This window comes from Prionailurus bengalensis, chromosome C1 (genome assembly GCF_016509475.1).
Source record: "Prionailurus bengalensis isolate Pbe53 chromosome C1, Fcat_Pben_1.1_paternal_pri, whole genome shotgun sequence".
NCBI classification, from domain to species: domain Eukaryota; kingdom Metazoa; phylum Chordata; class Mammalia; order Carnivora; family Felidae; genus Prionailurus; species Prionailurus bengalensis.
In genome coordinates, this window is record NC_057345.1 from 47,172,178 (window position 1) to 47,193,804 (window position 21,627).

At 42.3% G+C, this 21,627-nt stretch overlaps 1 protein-coding gene across 8 annotated transcripts in view; it reads right to left on the reverse strand.

Moving 5' to 3' along the window:
- Nucleotides 1-21,627, reverse strand: part of DAB1 (DAB adaptor protein 1) — a 1,144,406-nt gene that overhangs the window by 795,415 nt on the left and 327,364 nt on the right. For all 8 annotated transcript variants that reach the window (XM_043575105.1, XM_043575098.1, XM_043575094.1 and 5 more), the window contains exon 3: nucleotides 9,457-9,609. The gene's annotated coding sequence lies outside the window, so the exon portion shown is untranslated. The remainder of the gene's footprint in view (nucleotides 1-9,456; nucleotides 9,610-21,627) is intronic.

The window sequence follows — 21,627 nt, forward strand, 5'->3', positions numbered from 1 at the left end:
CAGGACTTTCAACCTGTGAGTCAAAGCCCAGGGCCCCAGTCCCAGAGGTACATGCTCACAAGAGTGATGCTCGCTTTTCCCTCAGACTGGCTTGAGGAGTCAAACGAGATGAAAACAAAACAAAACTGTGACACCAACGAACCTGAAGACAGTAGTTAAGAATGGGGGAAAGACTGGCTGAGAAAAGTGTGGAAAGGCAGTAAATAAGAGAATAGTTCACACTGTGTTGCCCAACATTCAGTCAAAACTGAATACATAGCCTGGCTCTGTAGCAAGCTGGGGAATCGGCTCAGTTGAGGGTGACAGAACCAAGATTTGAAAACAGGACTTCCTCAGAGCTGGTGTTTTGCTTCTACTGGGCTGCTTCTGCAGGAACGTGTCCAAAGGAGGTGAGCCTGTGCTGACTACCTCCTATCTGTATGATATCCACTCTACACACAGAAATATGTACCCCAAGGAGCCATCCATTGTGTTCTGAGACCTGCCCTCTAAAGGGGTGTAAGACCCCTTGGGTCTACTCTTTCTATGTCTATATGTAAAGGTGGTACCTAAACATCCAGGGTCCTTGTGTCTAGTTCTTGACTACCTGGGGCTCTCCTTTCGGCCTCCCATCATACCTGGGCTATATTCAAAACATCACACCTTCCTATCTTTGTACATGGTGCTTCCTCACTCCCTTACTGTGTCTACCTCTTTCTAAATCTCAGTTTGAGGGCCATCCCATTTATTCACTCAAAAGTGTGAGATCCTTCTGGGAGTCCTTCTTCAGTGCCTCCATATACCCTACACTTTCACCTAACAAAACATATTACCCTAGGTTAGAAGCATTCATTGATGTGTTTGTTGAGCTCATTAGATTTTAGATTTCTTGAGGGTAGATTATGTCTTGCTCACAGTCTAGGATAGTGTCTAGAATTGAGCATGTAGCAGGTGCTTGATATTCATTAAAGGGTGAATAAAAGAATAAATGAGTGAATTTCATTTCTAATTCTATTCAGGTTGCTATATTCTGAAGGGACTTCTCCAAGCCATCAAGCTGGCCTGGGATGAAATGTTTTTGTGCGCATTACTTAATAAAAAGAGCTCTGGGTCAATTGAAAAATTTAAAGTCAATATGAAATTGATCCTCATCAGCACTTTCTCCTCCAAACATATAGACAAAGGGACATTTCTGAAACATATGTATTAGTGTTGCATTTTCTGCTCCAGAGACTCAGCGATCGTTGTCACCTCCAAGCCCAGCCCTCATTAATTTATGGGGCATCCAGCATAATCAGCAACAGGCTTCTTGGCAGCATAAATCAGAGACCAGCGAAGAATTTGGGGGAGTCTCTAAGCTGCAAACATAGCAATTTCCTTTCATGCTCTTTTCCCTTATAAGTCACTAAGCACTATTGAAATTAAGCTGAAGACCTTTATGCTGAATTTCAAGGACACTCCAGGACCATCAGCAAATCTGTCCACTTCAACTGTAGAGGGAAAGAGAAGGTGGACAACAAAATAACACATCCTATAGCATATCCTCAGAACTTCTATCCCATCTTCGCTTGGTTTATCAGCCACTTAATAAAGATGTGCCCAGAAGGGGACAAGAACAGCAGAGGAATAAAAGTGTTCTTGCTGGAAGAAACACGACAGAATGAATGAGCCAGATGTACCAGGCGTGATAATGCATAGCACAATATCTGGCACAAAAAGATATTCATCGCTTGAGGTGACAGTTGTGATGATCTTTTGAGACCAGCTCCAAACGGAATTGGGAAAAAGTTTCAGAACCTCTCGTTTAAGCAACAGGGATGTTGATACGGATTGCATGCTTGTGTCCCCCCCCCCCCCCACCAAAATTCCAATGATGAAACTCCCAATATGATGGCATTAGGAGTTGGGGTCTTTGGGCAGTAAATAGGTCATTCATGAGGGTGGAACCCTTGTGAGTGGGATTAGTGCACTTCTAAGAGGAGCCATGATAGCTGGCATCTTCTCTCTGCTTTTTCTGCCATGTGAGGACACAAGGAGACGGCCACTTACAAACCAGGAAAAGGGCTCTCGCCAGACACTGGGTCTGCCGGCCCTTTGATTTTGGGCTTCCAGTCTCTAGAACTTTGAGGAATAAATGTTGTTTAAGCCTCCCAGGCTCTGGTATTTTTGTCCTAGCAGCTCGAGCTAACTAAACTGGATGTGAAGTCCTAGCTTCTGGGGCTGGCTTTCCTCCCCTCGATACTGTAGTGTATACAGTGTCACCACCTAAGAGGCTCTTGCCCAGAATCATCTGAAAAGAATCCATAATTCCTTTGCTTTTGAATATTCTTCTTGTATACTTGTCTTAGAGGATTTCATCTAGGACTTTTCATTTTTCTCCTAGTTGATACGCAGGCTGGCCACAGAACAGACTTTGACTGCCTAGATGTCAACGTGAACATGCAAAGAAGATAAGGGACACTTCCCAGGGTAAACATCCCCAAATCTCAGGTGAGTACCACAGCATGAGACGCCAGGTGGTCCTTGTGATGGTTTCCTGGGGACAGAGATGGAGTTTGGGAGCAAAGCCTAGGCAGGATCATGAAAAGTTGAAGTGAGGAAAGAGCTTTAACATAAAGTGCACTCCCTTGTAGTTGGCGTGAGGCACCAGGATTTAGCTTCCACAGTGTTACAGATAAACTGCCCAAGCGTCCGTGGACCAGGCTGGATTGGGTCCCTACTGTCTCCTTGGATGCGACGAGATCACAGCTAGTAAAAGGTGTTGGTCAATACTGTCAACAACACGGCACCACAATTCCATCCTTACCTTATTTTCTGCTTATTAGAGGAACGTGTTCTTATGTGTACAACTAGAGAAGCCCTTTGTATTTTGACCCCTGGTCAAATATTTCAAATACGGCAAATATTTGAAAATATGATATTTAATGTCACAGCAACACTAGAAATAACATGGCATTACTGCCATTTTTTAATGTTTACCTATTTATTTTTCAGAGAGAGGGAGAGCACAAGTGGGGTAGTGGCAGAGAGAGAGAGAAAGAGAGAGTAAGACACAGAATCCGAATCGGGCTGCAGGCTCTGAGCTGTCAGCACAGAGCGTGATGCAGGGCTTGAACCCACAAACTATGAGATCATGACCTGAGCCAAAGCTGGATGCTTAACTGACTGAGCCACCTAGGCGCCCCTACTGTTTCCATTTTTAAAGCAAGTTTCAGAGTGATAGACACATGCCTAAAGCCACACATCTAGTAGGCAGTAGGACCAGGACATAAACTCATTGCCATATTATTGAACTTTTAAAATCAGTTAAAATTTCCAGTTTTGAAAGCCAGTTACACTTGAGACTTGTGTGCTCTAGCCCAGTTGAAGAAAATGTTGTTGCCCCCTTAGTTTGTGTATGTAAACCTCCTTTGGGATATCCTCTGGTCTCTAGCCCACTGTTTCCCCTCTGTACTTGACACAGGGGCTAGGACATGGCTTGCACATACTCTTTGGCTGTTCCCTTCTGAAATACTTGGGATAATTCTACCCAACCTGAGCCAGTCCTGGTCAAAAGCTATTCTTTGTAGTACACTTTAAAAAATAATTTTTTTGCTTGCTTATTTATTTATTTATCCATCCATCCATCCATCCATCCATCCATCCATCCATCCATCTTGACAGGGGTGGAGAGGGGCAGAGAGAGTGGGAGAGAGAATCTTAAGCAGGTCTGACAATATCAGTGTGGAGCCCAATGTGGGGCTTGAACTCACAAACTGTGAGTTAATGACCCGAACTGAAACCAAGAGTTGGATGCATTATTAACCGACTGAGCCAACCAGGAGCCCCACAAAAATAATTTTTATATTTACAAAAGGCTATTATGAATGTTATGCATATTCATAATATCTAAGAAGAACAAAATATAAAGAGAGAAATAACATCTCTCATCCCATTATACAGAGAAATTCACTATTTTAATGCATTGAGTTTTGCCTTTTTTAGGTGTTCATGACATGTTTGCAACAAAATTGGAATCCTATTGTACCTAAAATTCCAAAGCCTACCTTCACGTCCATATGCCATTAAAAACATTAAAATTCTTTAGACTAGAAATAGATTTTACTTAATGATCACATTCGTTGAATGTGAAAAACTTCAGGGAAACATTTTCTTCCTTTTTGGAAATTTAGATTTACCCTTTTCCAAAATCACAAGTAATGTGAAAGCAAACGTATCTGTTGACAAATCTTTGTAATCTCTATTTTTAGGATAGAGTACTAGAAGAGGAATTCCGGGTTTCAAAAGTTATGTGATTATTTTGGGCTCTTCCAGGTCATTTAAAGTAATTAAATTCTCACCAGCAGAGTTGCACCCCACACTGGAAGATCACCTTTCCTGGAAAAGTCCCCCTCAAAGTGCTAGTGAAGAGCAGTCTTTTCAAGTGTTAGTGAAGAGAAGTCTTTTAGATGATCTCGCATTTATTTGAATAGGAACTGAGGAGGAACATGTCAAGACAGGACTATGTGCTGATCTAAGTGGTTTCATTTTCATCCTGGACTAAGAGCTAAGTGACATTCCTCAATCCTTTTACTATTACATTGGGGCAGCATATGATATATTCTGGCCAGCAGAACATGGGTGGAAGGGATATAGGCCACTTCGAAAAAATAACCCCTCAAAATTTCCCATGCATGATCTTCCTCTCTCTTGTCCTCTCCTGCGAAGACCTTAGAGGCCACATGTTGAAGATGACGGTGGCATAGACAAGACAGAAAATCATTTGTGTCCCTGAATGACTGTGTTAAGTACAATACACACTGTATTGAATCTTAGGTTGGGAAGGGTTGCTGGTTAAGGCAGCTAGCATTACTTACCCTAACTAATACAGAGTGTCTGATTTACTCAAAGGTTCCTAAACCAAAAGCTTCAGCTGGTTCTTGGTGTATCCCACCATCAATCTGCTTTTGACCAGCATGTCTATGCACAAAGGCATAAGTCATCTGCAGTCCCCGGCATCCAATCTAGCGTTCGGCACAGAGCGCGGCTTACCTGGGTGTGGATTCATGCGTGTTTATGGAGTGGATGAAACTAGACAAGAGCTCCGTGATTCCAACTGGCTGAACCTCAAGCGAGGTCCACATTGCCATCTGAGGTAGATCAACCACTGGCCTCTACCCTGTGCTGCATGTCAGGGCTTCACCTCTAGAACAAGGGCATTTCAACCACACAGGGCAGCTGCACACTGTCTCCCCATGAGAGAAGCCCAGCACTGAGGACCGCCCTTCAGAACAGAGGCTGTTGTGCAGAGGAAAGTGGTGCTTCTGGCATGGTTGTTTCTCCTCCGCTGACGCTAATTACAGTTTGCTAAATGTAAACCAGGGAGATATCTCGCCCACCCAAAAGAGTTCCAGAAATGAGCCTGTTGCCTTCATAGTAACTTGGGAGCAGAAAACTGTTCCTCCTTCTAAATCTTTTATACTTTTTTCTCTCACAATACAAGGGAGTGTGGTAAACACAGGTGTGTTCATAGGAGAGGTGGGAAGCGACTGCAAATCTCCCCAACCTCAGGGCCCTTCCTTTGGGTTGCTTGCTCGGAGACAAAGCTGGAGCATGGAGTAGAGGCATGGAGAAGACACCGCCTGGCTGGCGGGGCTTAATTACATGTGTGTGCAGTGTTCTGGGGGCAGTCTGAGGATGCAATTACATAACTAATTATATTGAAACAACAAACTCGAGCTTCATGAAGGGCTTCCGCCCATGGGACCACCATGTTGTCATTTCCCTACACAATCTTTCCCTTCCTCTCTGTTGGCATCCCTTGTGGAATTTTCTTCTGTGAGCCTTCTTCTCCTCCTTTCAGGACATCATCAAGAGCCGCCACCTCACGGCGGCCTTCCCTGGGGTCTTACTTCCCCTTCCCCAGATGACTGAATCCCTCTTCCCTCTGCGTTACCACACACATAGCATGGGGCTTCTATGGCACTACTTTCTGGGTCTGGGCCTCGGTTGTTAAATCTGGAAAGCCTCCACGGTCTTTTCAAGCTTCAGAACGAGTTTTGTCTAAATTCTTAGGAATAACCAAATGGTCTAAACATATTATAGTATCGTGGGAGGATTGTGGCTTTGGCACCAGAAGAAGGGTTTGAACCTGACTCACTTGCTTCTAGCTGAATGACCTGGGAAGGATGATTTAGCAGTGTCTTTGGACCTCAGTTCCCACATCTGTAAAATGGCAGGAGTGCTGATATTACTTCACAAGGCTGAAGAGAAAACTAAATTAGGCTGTGCCTGTGAAAGCATTTTATAAGTAATGAAATACAATGTTTGTAACAGTCCCATTAATAAAAAGCTGAGTGGGGGGCGCCTGGGTGGCTCAGTCGGTTAAGCGTCCGACTTCAGCCAGGTCACGATCTCGCGGCCCGTGAGTTCAAGCCCCACATCGGGCTCTGGGCTGATGGCTCGGAGCCTGGAGCCTGTTTCCAATTCTGTGTCTCCCTCTCTCTCTGCCCCTCCCCCGTTCATGCTCTCTCTCTGTCCCAAAACTAAATAAACGTTGGAAAAAAAAAAAAGCTGAGTGAACGCCTCCCTATCCTAAGGGAAGCGTTACCACTGCTGGATTAAACATCTTAAAACTTACATCTCAGGTTCTCCGAACCACGCCCAACAATCTTTACTGCCTCTCTAACTGTAGGGAAATAAAGGGCTTTCTTTAAAAATCCCCCTGAACCTTAATACTAACGATAATGACAACTTGGGCAACCTTTGTTGGTTACCTACCCTGTGTTAAGCACTTGCCAGGCATTTACCCCAGAAATGAAATGAAAGAATTAGACAGGCTTACGGTCAAGTCCCAGATTTGCAAATGAGTTTTCAAGTGAGCTTGAGAAATTTGCTTCACTTTTTGAATTTGAGCTTCCCTATCTATAAATCAGCTGCAATAGTCCCTACTATAAAAATGAGCTGTGAAAATTAAAATGTGGCAACCCTTTTAAAGCATGCAGACACAATACCTGACACAGAGGAGCCACTCAAGAAAAATTATTCCCTTTTTCCTACTTTTCTTTCCCTTTGGACACCAAGATTCTAGAATTCTACAATATAACACATTCATACAAATAGGATGTGTGGGAGATGATGTGTGTCCTCTAGGGGAGTGATGTCACAGGAAGATCTTACCAGAATCTCCATTCCAGTATTACCACTGGGCCCCTGTGTGAGCCTTTCGCCCACTGTGCTCATCACCACAATATTTTACAGTGAGAGTTTAATTTTTTTTTAATAAAAAGAAAGATTATTCTCAATGATGCATGTGATAAATATGCCGGCTTTAAACCTTTTAGAAATATTAAAGGTTTTACAGCTCAATGTTTGACAGACTTGATTAATCCCTTCCACACAGAAGTATTCAGGAGGAGAGCTACAGTTGGGTTTTAAAGCTCCAAGAGTGTTCCTTGATAAAGGTAAAGAAAAGGTAAAGAGCTTTTAAAACGAGAGAGAGATTCTCATGCCATGCAGGAGAGACAAAGAATATGAAGACCCAGAAGGCTGCACAGTGTCAGGGGGAAGCTGAAAGCTGGGGCTGGGGGCCAGGCATGGAGAAGAGTGGTTTAAAATCTCTCTCCTTAGACGAGTTTTCAAATGAAAGGCACACATCCAGCCTGACCACAGGACGTTAGTATCAGAGTTTTCTTCTCTGCTGGGTTCCACACTGGATGATGTGGGAGGGGGTGAGGGGCAGGGCAGACCAAGGGCAACACAAACTTCAGAAAGCAATCAAGTGGAATGTACCGTCACCTCTTCATGAGTCTTGCACTATTCAGCAGCCTCCCGCTTGCTCTTTCAGGCACTGGGGTCATTTCCTGCAATGACCTCCCCAAACCCCAACTGGATTTTGAGCTTCTCTAAAAAACAGCAAATACCTGTGTGTGTGTGTATGTGTGTGTGTGTGTGTGTGTGTGTGTGTGTGTGAACTTTCCCCTCAGCACCCACCTAGCTTTTGGATATAATAGGCATCTAAGAAATGCCTAGTTGATGTTTTACAAATTCTTGGCGAAATGGTCTAATGACATAAGTGTTGTAAAAAGCCCTACTTAAGGACACTGCTTTAACAATTATTAGCAGACTTCATTTCCTTCTGATTCTTGTTCTACAGAAGAAAACTGAGTTTAGGGACGAAACCACTGAGACTTCCAAATATCGCCTCATTCCACAAACACTTATTGAGTGCTATTTCCATGCTAGGTAGGTTGGCTCAGCCACATTGCCTGGCAAAGAAAACCTGTCATCATTTTAAGGCGCTTTGTTAAAGTAGGTCTCATTTCTGGGGGCGGAGGGCCTGCCATGATTGAAGCCTATATGGGAAAACGTGCAGGACAAAGGAAGGTACGCTAAACCCAGCATTTCGGTTCATGGGGGAATGTTTAAAAAAGCACTGAGAATGATTGGTAATAGACTCTTAAGCTGCACGTTGAAGGATAATGCCAAGGGAGACCAGGCATGCATACTTCCCCCATATCATGCATACAGTTGTGATCTGTGGCCTTCCATTTAAACTCCATAAGGAACAGCTTGCTCTGCTAATCAGACTCCCACACAAAATCTCGAAGTGCCCGCCCACTCTGCTCAGAGGTTTGCTTTGACACCCAGGTCAGTGTCCAACCCCAACCCCTACTCTATTTTTATGGAAGCATTTTCCCAACATGAAACACCAACATATTTGCCACAAGATATTATGGGGGCAAAAGTGTAATTCAATTATGTGATTTAATCAATTCAAATGGCTAATGTGCAAGGATCTCAGGATGCCATCCAGCTTTCAACTAGGGCGAATAATTGTTCCATAATTTCTTAATTCTCCCACAAGACAGTTTAAATTAAAGGATGTCAATTTGCAAAGCCAGACTGCATTGTATTCTTAAATTGGGCCTGAAATAGCCACAAGATGAAGAGTAATAAGGCAGAGAGAACAGAGCCCAGAGTGCCTGGTGCTGTGCAAAATTGTTTAATACGGTCAGACCCTTTAATCTTCATATCTATTGATGCAGAAAGCAGCATATTTCTGTCACTTATGATAAGAAACATTACTTTTTAAATTCCTTGGTGAGGTCTGCAGATCTTAGGCAGCCAAGATAGCAGGAATCTCTATTTCTGTGTCTGTGAACATTTCTTTTTTCCCTTAAATTGGTTTTATTCTAATCCATTTAGTCTCCAGTCTAAGTTAGAGACAAGTAACCCTGAATGGAACCACACAGGAGGAGAACAAAGGCATGTGCCTTTCGGTTCTGATTCTACTGGCAACTAGCTCCTCGAACAAGTCCGTGATTAAGCGAAAAATGAATGTAACAGCATTAACTATAGGCAGGCAGTTAGTTCCAAAAAGGGAGAGGATTGGAACAGCATTTAAGAGAGACAGACACATGCTCAAAGGCAGAAGATGTGGCATGAGGAGGTGATGATGTGAACTATTTCCATTAAAGAATCCAGCATTTTACTCACATGTGTCCTAGAAAGTGGTTTGGTCAGCTGAGTGGGGGTGACACTGGGGAAAAGGAGGACCCAAGGTCTGGACTCAAGAGACTGGATGATGTTTTGCCAAGATTTCCGGGGCCACAAGTCAGGAATCGTCATCGAGAAAAGCCAAGGACGTAGCTGCAATGAAAGAAGTCTCTGTCATTTTGAAAGCAAACCAATGAAGGAGAAAGGGGGATAAAGTACAAAGTTAGTCACCACAGGGGCTCCTGGGTGGCGCAGTCGGTTAAGCGTCCAACTTCAGCCAGGTCACGATCTCGCGGTCCGTGAGTTCGAGCCCCACGTCGGGCTCTGGGCTGATGGCTCGGAGCCTGGAGCCTGTTTCCGATTCTGTGTCTCCCTCTCTCTCTGCCCCTCCCCCGTTCATGCTCTGTCTTTCTCTGTCCCAAAAATAAACGTTGAAAAAATAAATAAATAAATAAATAAATAAATAAATAAATAAATAACAAAATTAGTCACCACAGTGGAGTTGGGAGTGAGCGACTCAGGAAGAAGCCACCCAGTACATGGAAGTGGGCCTGGGGCACAGACACCTGAGGAATGGAGCCACAGACAAAAGGAACTTTCAGTATCTCTGTTCCTAGTGCTGTACTAGACTATTTAGGGGGTACAAAGAATAAAACATTCATCAATCTGTGCTTTAAAAATTTGGGCTAGGTTGTACACACAGAGGTTAAAATTCAAAAAGGACAAGCTGTATTAATTTACCTATAGGACAACTACCTAGAATGGAATTATCAAGTAAAGAAAAGATAATTTAAATTTTGATAGATACTGTCAAATTACCATCCATGAAGGCTGTACAATTTTACAGTCTCGTTAACAATATATCAAAAACCACCTCTCCCTCACTCCCACCAATAGAGCCTATCTTGGTTCTTTATTTAGAGAGACATGAGAGGGGCGCGTGGGTGGCTCAGTCGGTTAAGCGTCCAACTCTTGATTTCAGCTCAGGTCATGATCTCACCATTTGTGAGATCAAGCCCCACATTGGGCTCTGTGCTGACAGTGCAGAGCCTGCTTGGGATTCTCCATCTCCCTTTCTCTCTGCCTCTCTCTCTCGAAAATAAATAAATAAACATTAAAAGAAAGAAAGAAACAAAGAAACAAAGAAAGAAAGAAAGAAAGAAAGAAAGAGAGAGAGAAAGAGAGAAAGAAAGAAGAGAGAGAGAAAGAAAGAGACAGGAGTTAGGCGAGCCTGGGTGGCTCCGTCAGTTGGGCATCTGACTCTTGATTTTGGCTCAGGTCATGATCCCCAGGCTGTGAGGATCGAGCTCCACTAAGCATGTAGCCTGCTGGAGATTCTCCCTCTCTCTCTCTCTCTCCTTTCTTTCCTCTCACCTGCTCATGCTCTCACATTCTTTCTCTAAAAAAAAATAAATAAAAATAAAATAAAAAAATAAAGACACATGACATAGAAGGCATAATAATGGCAGTAATGCTAATACTAATGATCAGAGCATTTTAAGTACATTTTTTAGTCTTTATATGTATTAATCCCTTTATTCCTAGCAGCAACCCACTGATATAGGTAGTATTATTATCGTCACTAGACACAGAAGGAAACTACAACACAGAGAACTTCAGAATCTTGTTTATGACCATAGTTATGCAGGGCAGAGCTATGGTTCTAGTCCTGGCACCTATTAGTCTTCAAAGCCCAAACTCTTAACCACTAGCTCTTATTCCAGAGGTGGGATGTTATCTATGGTACATGTTATAACAGGTACACACAAAAAGGAAATCTGAGGGGGTGTGTGTACGTGCATGGTGAATCAGAGACACCAGTTCTTTCCATCTTAATGAAAGTAGACACAGGGTATAAATGGGAAAGTGTAGGGCTATAGTGCTCTAAATGCAGAACTTCTACCCCTTTCACATTTTTCACAATTTCAAAGACATTATCCTGTAAATAGTCATGATGTGTTAATCAAAGCTACATCATCAGGGAAATACAAATCAAAACCACAATGAGATACCACCTCACACTTGTCAGAAGGGCTAAAATTAGCAACTCAGGAAACAACAGATGCTGGTGAGGATGTGGAGAAACGGGAACCCTCTTGCACTGTTGGTGGGAATGCAAACTGGGCAGCCATTCTGGAAAACAGTGTGGAGGGTCCTCAAAAAATTAAAAATAGAACTACACTACAACCCAGCCATTGCACTACTAGGAATTTACCCAAAGGATACAAAAATGCTGATTCAAAGGGGCACATGCATCCTGTTGTTTATAGCAGCGCTATCAACAATAGCCAAATTATGGAAAGAGCCCAGATGTCCCTCAACTGACAAATGGATTAAAAAGATGTGTGTATATATATGTGTATATATATATCTGTGTATATATATATATACACACACACACACATATATATATATATATATACACACACACACACACACACAATGACATGCTACTCTGCAATGAAAAGGAATGAAATCTTGCCATTTGCAACAACATGGATGGAACTGGAGGGTATTATGTTAAGCAAAACAAGCCAGTCAGAGAAAGACAGATATCACGTGATTTCACTCATATGTGTAATTTGAGAAACTTAACAGATGATCATACAGGAAGGGAAGGAAAAATAAGATATAAACAGAGAGGGAAGTAAACCATAAGAGACGCTTAAATACAGAGAACACGCTGAGGGTTGATGGGGATGGGGGAGTGGGGTGGGGAAAATGGGTGATGGGCATTAAGGAGGGCACTTGTTGGGATGAGCACTGAGTGTTATAACTAAGTGATAAGTCACTGGATTCTACTCCTGAAGCCAAGACTACACTGTATGATAAATAATTTGAGAATAAAAAAATAATAAATATATTTAAGAAAAAAAAGTCAGAGCTACATTGGGATATCTGGGTGGCTCAGTCAGTTAAGTATCCAACTCTTGATTTCAGCTCAGGTCATTATCCCAAGGTCATGAGATCAAGCCCCATCTTGGGCTCCACACTGAACGTGGAGCTTGCTTGAGATTCTCTCTCTCTCTCTCTCTCTCTCCCTCTGCCTCTCTCCTGGACTCACTCTCTCTCACTCTCTAAACAACAACAACAACAATAAAAAATTAAATTAAATTAAAAAAGAAGTAAAGGTCAGAGCTACAAAATTTAAAGGGTAGTGTGGTCCAATAAGTATGGTACGTTAAGTAACACAAACCTGGGTTCAAGTCCAAGTTATACCTTTGGTTAGCTGGATGACCTTAATCAAGTTATGTAACTTTTCTTAATCTCATTTTCTTCAAATGGAAAAAACAAAACAAAACAAACAAACAAAAAAAAAAACAAAACTGAGCACATGACCCCAGGAAATGTTTTACAATAACTAAGTAATGCAAAGAACAATGCCTAAACGCTCAAAAAATATCATCAGCTGTAAATAATTCCTATCTATCTGTGAAATCTTCCTGCTTCTCTTTGCAGACCTTCTGCTTTCATCAAATTAGTTTACCTTTTTCAAGTATGATGGAATTCTCCTTTCCATTTCTGCCTTTCATTTCTGCCTTTCATTCTCTCTTGCATTTCTGCCTTTCATTCTCTCTTGCGGAAATATTTCTTTTGTCCCCAAGTCCTATCTATAGGAATTCTACCATTAAGCCAGCCAGATCTACATCAAATGCCACCAAGTCCACAAATTGTTTTTTTGTTTTTTGTTTAGTTTATTTTTATTTGAGAGAGAGAGAGAGAGCAAGTGGGGGAGGAACAAAGAAGAGAGGGAGACAGAACCCCAAGAACGCTCGCACTATCAGAACAGAGCCTGATACAGGGATTGAACTCGCAAACTGTGAGATCATGACCTAAGCCAAAATCAGAAGCCAGACTCTTAACTTAATGAGCCACCCAGGCGCCCCTCCACAGTGTTTCTTGAATGATGCCTTCTGCAGTAAACTACCCAAGTGGTTTGAATTCCTAAGTACTACTGGATTCCTAAATATTATTGGGCTCTACTTCTTTTAAGACATAATCATCATAATACTAACAATTAACAAATGCCTTATCATACACCATGCACTGTTTTAAGCATTTCATAATATTTTATATCTCACATAATTCTCTTCACTTATGATAGTTACCATTATCATCTGCACTTAGACATAGTCCTGAATGTCAGTCATTATTAGAACGTCTTGTGTGCACAGCTGGACTGAACTCACTGAAGAGCAAAGAGGCCACAAGTGTAGTATTTGAACTTGTAGGCTCTGGAGTGAAAACACCTGGGTTACTGGTCCTGATCCTATCTGCTGTGTGATATGGTTCCCAATTCTCTCCAATTTTAATTTGTAAAAGGAAATGCTGATAATACCAACTGGAAAGAGTTACTAGAAGGTTTGAGTTTGCAGATATAAGAATTTGAAACAATATGTGGAAAATGGTGGATATGTATATGCCAGCTTATATTATTATTATTATTTTAAATAGCATATAGTAGGTTCCAAGAAAAGGCTTGCTTCTCCACTTTGCATTCGCTATTCCCTCTGCCTATACTGCCTTTTCCCATCCTCACTCATTATTCCACTGCCAACTTGAAGAACTCAATGCCTAGTTCTGTAGGAACTAGCACTAGCATCTCTTGTTATGCAAAGCCTTCCTTGGTGGCTCCCTTCCCAGGGAAAGTTCTCTCTTTCACACCCTCTATTACCTTATGCCCAATTCACTTGTACCCCTCATCTCCCTGTGAGGTGATTCCTTTTTAGAACTAAGAGCTCTACAAAGATGGGGACTCGGTCTTAATTATTTTTAACCCCTCATACTTAGCACACTATTTGCATAAATGGGGCGCTCTCTTAGTGTCCATTGAGTGATCAAAAAGATGAATGAAAAATACCTGAATAAGAAAAGTTAACAACTCTTAACTCACTCCTGTACAATTCACTGAGAAGTCATTCAATCTTCCAATCAAAGCATCGAAAAGAAACCCTATTAAAACTAAATGTTTTATAAAAATAGATGAGAGGGTTCTGTAAGGGATTCACTGTATTCCTATCAGTCACATATTCACTCCCCGTGCTGCCAGGCTATTGATATTTTAGTGATAGACATTGCAAAATGATAGATTTACCAGCAATTCATAAACTCAAGACATTAACAGACATGCTGTTAGGCAGCTCAGATATAAACAGAATATTATGGAAAGAAAATAATAATTAACTCATAAGAAGAGGGGCAAGTAAACATTCTATTAAAGGGGAAAAAATCCCAACTGAATATAATCTGCTTCCATTGCATTATGAGCATTAAAATTAATGGCGTTCGTTTTTCTGTGGTTTGGATAGTCATTGTATTTAAAAAGCTGAAGTTAACTTCACAGAGGAAAAAAAATAAATTAAATGTGCTGGTGTCTCAGGAAACTTCATTTTCTGAGTGAATAGCCAAGTTGATGCACATCACCAGAATGACTGACAATCAGTTTTCCATACTGGTGTGTTCTAAATGGGAAAGGAAACCAACTCTTAATTTAAATTATATTGCAAATCACTTCTTGCCTGCTGAATGGCATTCAGCTGCAGTAGGTGGCTTTCACATAGGGCCCCAAATACAACATTGGCTGATTAATGCTAATTTGAAATGTTTTCTTTGGTGGGGGGAGGGGGGAATGGGCACTCGTTCTCGGTGCATATGAGGCTGAGGAAATTCTGTGGTGGGTGACTGACTCAAAGGCCAACAGCATATTTGCCATCAGATAAAAATGCACATTCACAAACATACCAAGACAAGTCAATTATTCTCTGATTCACTATTCCCTGGGTCCCTTTGTGTAAAGAAAACTATTTATACTCCCCATCAGATGGATACACAGAATCATAGTAAACAAGCCCCTGATTCCACTATTCTGTATTATATTTCCCAGGGCACCTTCCATTGTGGAAGCCATTAGTTTTGGTCTTTTTGTTCTCGATTTATCAAAACAGACATTTTGCTAGTGAGCTCAGTTTTACTCCCAGATGCAAAACAGCAGACACAATTTTTGACCAACTGAAAAAAACAAAAAAACAAAACACGCTTTGTAATCTTTTGGTGAGGATGACTGGGAGTTTGTGCTTCCCTACCTTAATGACTGATATGTACATAAATACTAAAAGCAAAGCTCAAAAGCTTATGATTCTTTTCCCCATCCCCAGCTTACAAGTTCAAAGAGACAAACCAACCCATCCTTGTCTTTTGAATTGCTCCCAATACAATGCACTCAAGTCTGATAATTCAAAATAAGGAAATTGATTGGAACCAACATCTGAAAAAACAACAAATTAACACAAGCTGCCATCATATTTCACTTGTCAAATCAGCAAGTTTTTGCTGTCAAATCAGGGAGTTTTTGCTCAGAGGGTCTAGCAAGGGATCCTAGCTCTAGCACCTGTAACTGTGTTATCCTGGGTACATTCCCTTTCTTTTTTGAGCCTGGAATTTTCTACCTGCAGCATTATCTTGAGGATTTGAGGGAAACTAACTTGCAGTATAGTTACTGCCTATCATAAAGTAGGCACTCCATAAATGGGCTATTATTATAAGCACGTGAGATATCAGTATCAGTATATCCAATGCACTAATGTATATATGCATCAATAGCCAGTGTACCATAAGACCATGTTTTCTGTTGTGTGTTAGTCAATGTATTTCCATGACTGAAAGCTAATTTCATGTTGGTCTTTAACCGTTAAAATTACTAAATGTGATGCTTTCAAGTGACAGAATCTTTTCTATACTTGATTCTGATCTGTAAAATCTGATGTCTATAGGACTAAAATATGATTTTTATGAACAGGACAACAGTGTAACAAACCTGGGAATATCTCATTAAATCTGACCATAGGAAAGTCTTGGTGGCCATCAAGAGACTAGCCCACTGATCACATGATGCACTCTGCACATAGAATGAAGGAGTGGTTCTCAAACTGCATAGTAGAGTCACATGGGGAAATTTTACTACTTACTGAAGTTCAGGCACAACCTGCCCCAGCAAATCACAGTCTCTGGGGGTGGAGCCTGCACACTGGAAAACTTTTACAAGCTTTCCAGCTTGCCTGGGTTGAAAAATGACTGGACTAAAGAAATACTCTGATTGGTTGATGGTCTTTAAGAGGGGCTATCTTTCTTTTCCTAAGAAGGCTGAAAAGTGTAGAAGCAAAAACAGAAAGAACAGAACACAAGAAAGAAGAGAGGGAGAGAAGAAAGAGGGGGACGGTCCCTTGTTGGAGGGCAGAGGGGTAGGTGGTAATTACCTAGAGGGGTGGTGCTGCCCTGAGGATTTTAGAGACGGAAGCCACAGCAGATATGCAGTCTAGGAGACAGCATCCATGGAAACACACCATCTCTCCAGCTTTTGCAAGGGCAATACCCCTCCTGCAGGAAGGGAGGCGCAGGAAGTAGGGCGTGAATGTGGAGGAGGTGTGCATAAATTGAGGAAAGTCAGTCACTTCTGCTGCTAGGTGCACAGCCCTAGCTCTTCACCTCTGACTGTCCAACCTCAATCATACCCCCATCCCTTTCCATGTTCGGTTCCTTCCATCTAAACTGCTCCTTTCTCCTTCTCTGCCATGCAAAGGCCATCAATTATCACCTCCTATGTCAAGTCTTTCCTGATTTCCTCTGGCACAATTAACCACTTGTCTATTCAGTCAATGAGCATTTTTCTCAGAACCTTTTGTGTATTCACCTCAGTCACAATGCATCACATTATGTTGGTCTGTGGTTGATGAATATGCCCTTGCACCTGCATGCTCAATTCTGGGTGTTTTCTGTGTTTCATCTTTGGTTTCTGCAATAGTGCCCGGCACACAGTATGAATTATTTTTTTAAAGGAGCCTGCAGCACATAGTAGACACATATTGCTATGGTCTGCACAACATCCTTGTTATAGCTGGCCCATCCTGTGGGATTCTGGAGGAACCGTCAATCACAATGACTCATCTGCCCACTGGCCTTAGGGGTCAGCAGGAAACCCAGGCAGGATTAAGAGTCCTTCCACAAGAGCTGATATATGGAGACTAAGGAAGAGCCTCTGTTCCAAGACCTGTGAAGATTTCACCTGAGACCACCAAAATCATCTTGTTAGCCATAAGAATAGAGAGCCCTTTGGCAGGAATAAATATTGCTAAATTATGACACATTTAGAAACAGAAAGAAGTAGAATCCACAGATGGAGAGAGATGATGGGCCCTGATGAAGTCATGGAGCACCAGGATATGACCACACCTGATATAGGACCATTACTTCCAGACTTCCCAGTTACATGGGCCAATAAATGCGTAATTTTTCTTGTGTTCACATTGGATTTCTGTCACTTGCAATGGAAGTTATTTGCACCAACTCAGTCATATCATAATAATGACACTAATGACAAAGCTCCCAGTCATAAAAAATTACATTTGATTCTTCTGTTTATGAAATCAGTAGAAAATAAATTCATTTTAAAATAAAGGTTTTGAGGGCACCTGGGTGGCTCAGTTGGTTCAGTGTCTGACTTTGGCTCAGGGAATGATCTTATAGTTCCTGGGTTCAAGCCCACGTCAGGATTTGTGCTGACAACTTAGAGCCTGGAGCCTGCTTCAGATTCTGTATCTCCCTCTCTCTCTTTGCCCCTCTCTCACGTATGCTCACTCTCTCAAAAATAAGTAAACTTAAAAAAAATAAAAAATAAAACAAGGTTTTCAAACTGTTCTATGGGGTGCAAGGTATCTGTGGAGGACTCTCAGGGAACAAATTACGGATAAATTGAGAAAGTCAAGTGCCAGGGGCTTGGCCCACTCCTTTCTGTTTTTAATAGAAGTAACTCTTTATTCTGTTTTATATATTGGGGTTCCACCTTTCTACTTGAAAAAAAGCTCCCACTGCTCAAAATAAAACAAAACGTGTGAAAATTAATGCATTAAAATGTATCCCCCAAAACATATTTTAAATGTTTCCATGCATAACACATTAGCCCTCAGCTACCTGAAAATTTTGATTGCATGGGGTGACTCATTCTGTAAGCAATCTGGGGAACTGAAGTTTTGCTGTAGTTGAACAGACAGCCAAAAACACTGGCCCAAGATGGAAAACGACCACCACCACTTGAAAACCAAAAGGACATTTTGTCTCCAAACCCTCATCAGCAGGAAACAATCCGAAATGTCTTTTCAGTGTGTTGCAAGAAATCCCTACATGGATAAAAATAGAAAGTTAAGGGAAACTTAACCAGACAGAAACTTTTAAAAAAGGTTATGAAGAAAAATTTCCAGAGAGTAGCTTTTCAAACTTAGTCCCTAAGTCATGCTTGTCTCCTCTGCCTTCCTCATTTCCGATGTTTAGTCCTGCTCCACCGGAGCCATTTTCTAATAATCCTCAAACTCATTTCCTCCTCTCTACCTTCACTGCCTCTGAGTCAAGGCTTTTCTTTCAGAAATCCACCTGCATTGTCACCCCCTCCCTCCAGCCCTCTCATGGCCGCCATGTTGAACTCCCTCAGAACATGACCACAGACCTGGCTTCTCTACTGCAAACCTGCCAGAGGCTGAGGTTCCGTCCTCCTCCCATGGCCTTGCTCGCACACACCTCCTCTCCCACCTCTTCGTGTTACAAATGCCACAATCCCACAATCCACACCTGCAGGGGTTTCTGGTTCGGGACTCCGTGCCTTTGCCAAGTATGTGCAGCTGGGACTCAGAATCACTATTCTACATCGGTGGTTCTCAATTTTTAAAATTTGTGTGTGTGTGTGTGTGTGTGTGTTTCAAATGTTACCTGTGCCTCTTGTTAACATGCAGGTTCTGAATTGGTAGATCTGGGGTGAGGCCTGAGGGGCTTCATTCCTAACAACAAGCCCCCAGATAATGCTCATGCTGCTGGCAAAGGGACTGTGCTTTGAGTAAGTAACAAGATCTTCCATCATTTAGAGCAGAAACCTTGTCTAAATAACCTACGCTCACCCTCACCTGCTTGCCCTCAACAGTTAGGTCCATCTGAAAGCCTCTGTTGCAATCAAATGATGATGATGATGGTGATGAGCATGATGATTGCAGTCAAGACTGAGTGCCCACAACGAACCTAGCAGTATTGCAAGCACTTCTGCTTTGGAACTCCATTCAAGGATGCCTGGGTGGCTCAGTCAGTTCAGTGTCCAACTTCAGCTCAGGTCATGATTTCAGGGTTCATGAGCATCTGGCTCCACACTGACAGTGTGGATTCTCTGCTTGGGATTCTCTCTACCTCTCTGTCTCTTCCACGTTCTCTCTCTCTCTCTCTCTCTCTCTCTCTTTTTAATTTTTAAATGTTTATTTATTTTTGATAGAGAGAACACAAGCGAGGGAGGAGAAGAGAGAGAGGGAGACACAGAACCTGAAGCAGGCTCCAGGCTCTGAGCTGTCAGCACAGAACCCGACATGGGGCTCAAACCCACAGACCCTGAGATCATGACCTGAGCTGAAGTCAGATGCTTAACCAACTGAGCCACCCAGGTGCCCCTCTCTTTCTCTTACTTCAAATAAATAAAGTTTAAAAAAAAAGAATTCAATTTTTCAGGACAACTGTATGAAGTAGGTGACTGCAACTATTATCAGGGTCATTTTTAAGCTAGGAAACTCAAGCACACAGAGGCTGAGTAACTTACCCAGGGCCACACAGCTGGTAAATGCGGGAGACTGGCCTAAACTCTGGTCAGTTGTCTCCAGAGCCCACACTCTCTTACCTTTACTCTATGCTACTCTGGAAAATTCCCAGCCAACAGAGCCCTGCCTTGCTTCCTCAGCTCTTTCTGCTTTCCTCTGTCCCAACACTCACAATAATATATTGAGGTAGACTGCATACTTGCTACTTTGCACAATAGACCGTGAATTCTTCAAGACTGGGGTCCATTCTGCCTTAACGCCAAATCCCAGGCACCCCGGCAATTCCTGTCCCACAGCAGATGCTAAGGACATATTTCTCAACTACTGAATTGCATAAACATTCATAGAATTTCCAACTTTTGCATCCCTCTCTGACACAAGTTCCTTTGATTTTAGTGGATGTGAAACTTAGAGCATGCATCAGAATCACGTGGAGGGCTTGTTAAAACACCGATTTCTGCGGCCCACCCCCACAGCTGGCTTCAGTGAGTTTAGGGAAACCTTGCATTCTAAAAGGTTCCCATGCGCTCATGATGCTGCTGGTCTGAGAATCACACTTTGAGAACTACTGCTTGCTTTACTCTTCATGGGTTCTCAGCTGTCTTTCACAAAGGATCCTGTCCTTTTTATTTTTTTAAGGATTTCATTTTTAAGCAATCCTTACACTCATTATGGGTCTTGAACTCATGACCCTGAGATCAAAAGTCGCGTACTCCACTGACAGAGCCAGCCAGGTGTCCCGTCTTTCACAAACGATCCTAAGGCAGTCCGCAGGATGTTGCATTTCAGGGGGAGGTAAGGAAAACTCTGGGGCCCAAGGGAATTCTCACCTTTCCTATTCAGGAGCATAAACAGAGTAGAAAATAAATATCCTACTAGTTTACAAATAACTCAGAGACTTGTTTCATTTTCTATTAAAAAAACAAGTCAAGCAAATTAGCAAATGACATTTAAAGCAGGAGCCATAATTCAGTGCAGAATGTGGTTCTAGGTACTCCAGACGCACTTTAAGCCAACCTCTGGTGCACTGTGTGTATTTCACTTGGATTCTCTGTGCTAAGCACTCAGGATACAGTGACCGCCAGACAGGCCTTGGGAAGTGCATAGTCTAGAAGGAAAGGCTGGCAAGAAATATGCAAACATATGGGGCGCCTGGGTGGCGGAGTCGGTTAAGCGTCCGACTTCAGCCAGGTCACGATCTCGCGGTCCGTGAGTTCGAGCCCCACATCGGGCTCTGGGCTGATGGCTCAGAGCCTGGAGCCTGTTTCCGATTCTGTGTCTCCCTCTCTCTCTGCCCCTCCCCCGTTCATGCTCTGTCTCTCTCTGTCCCAAAAATAAAAATAAACGTTGAAAAAAAAATTAAAAAAAAAAAGAAATATGCAAACATAGAAAGAGAGGCAAAAATTACACACTGGGAAATGTTTTAGTTGGAAAATCGGCAGTCCAATGGTGGGGGCAGCAGGGCTCATTTAAGGTAGGGAAGTTGTGTAGGCCTCTTGAAGACAGTGACATCTCCAACGGCGCCCACAAGAATGAAAAAAATGCCAGGCTGTGA